The sequence below is a fragment of the Octopus bimaculoides genome, chromosome 2 (genome assembly GCF_001194135.2).
Source record: "Octopus bimaculoides isolate UCB-OBI-ISO-001 chromosome 2, ASM119413v2, whole genome shotgun sequence".
In the NCBI taxonomy this organism is placed as follows: domain Eukaryota; kingdom Metazoa; phylum Mollusca; class Cephalopoda; order Octopoda; family Octopodidae; genus Octopus; species Octopus bimaculoides.
This window is the reverse complement of record NC_068982.1, coordinates 5,766,639-5,767,654: the sequence shown is the minus strand read 5'-3', so window position 1 is coordinate 5,767,654 and position 1,016 is coordinate 5,766,639. Positions and strand designations below refer to the sequence as shown.

General features: G+C 38.0%; 1 non-coding gene across 1 annotated transcript; it reads left to right on the top strand.

Annotated features, from left to right (window-relative positions):
• The first annotated feature begins 610 nt into the window (after positions 1 to 610).
• Positions 611 to 715, top strand: LOC128247182 (U6 spliceosomal RNA). The gene has a single exon (XR_008263583.1). It is a non-coding gene; the product is annotated as a U6 spliceosomal RNA (small nuclear RNA).
• Positions 716 to 1,016: the final 301 nt, after the last annotated feature.

The window sequence follows — 1,016 nt, the reverse complement described above, 5'->3', positions numbered from 1 at the left end:
ATATATATATATATATACACACACACACACGCACATATGTATATACACATACATGTAGATCGTCACCCTACACTCGCACACATAAGCAGGCACATGAATAATTCCTCGGTGACATATATGTTTGCCTAAACAAATCTTTTGGGGTGTTTTTTGAGAGGTTCTTTTTGTAGTCTTCCTTACTGTTTTTATTTATTTATTTACTTTTATTGTTATTTATTTGTTTTTCAACCAGTAACGAAAATGTAAAAGGTGAGGAATGAATGTTACTCGCACTAAATGGAAGGAAAAGAAGAAACTAAAAAAAGGGTCTCAATGTAATTGAGACCAGTTTCTGTTAATACCATCAGTTTAAACTTCGTATATTTATCCAGGATGGACAAGACGAGCCGATGACGCCGCTCTATGTCGCCGTCTGTTCTCTATCACAACAAACTATTGCATTCCTCTGCGCTTAATACGTCATCTTCGAAATTTTGACAGGGCTCTTTGAATACGGTCGACTGACATCAATAAGTAGCCTCATCATAAGCATAAACAACAAAATGGATTATAAAATTCGAATAATGATAGCCCACCCCGTTATTTCTTTAAATTTTTATTTACAATAAACTGTTGCTTCGTCAATGCAAACGCTACTGCTGAAATGATACGGAGAAGAGAAACATGGCCTCAGCGCAAGGATGACACGCAAATTCGTGATGCGTTCCTTAATCATTATAGGCGCAGGTGTGGCTGTGTGGTAAGATGTTTGCTTCCCAACCACATGGTTCCGGGTTCAGTCCCACAACGTGGCACCTTGGACAGGTGTCTTCTACTACAGCCTCGGGCTGACCAAAGCCTTGTGGATGGATTTGGTAGACGAAAACTGAAAGAAACCCATCGTATACATATATATATATATATATATACGCGTTTGTCAGTGTTGGTGTGTTTACGCTCCCGTAACTTAGCGGTTCGGCAAAAATGGCCGATAGAATAAGTACGAGATTTGAAAAAAAAAAAAAAAAAAAAAAGTA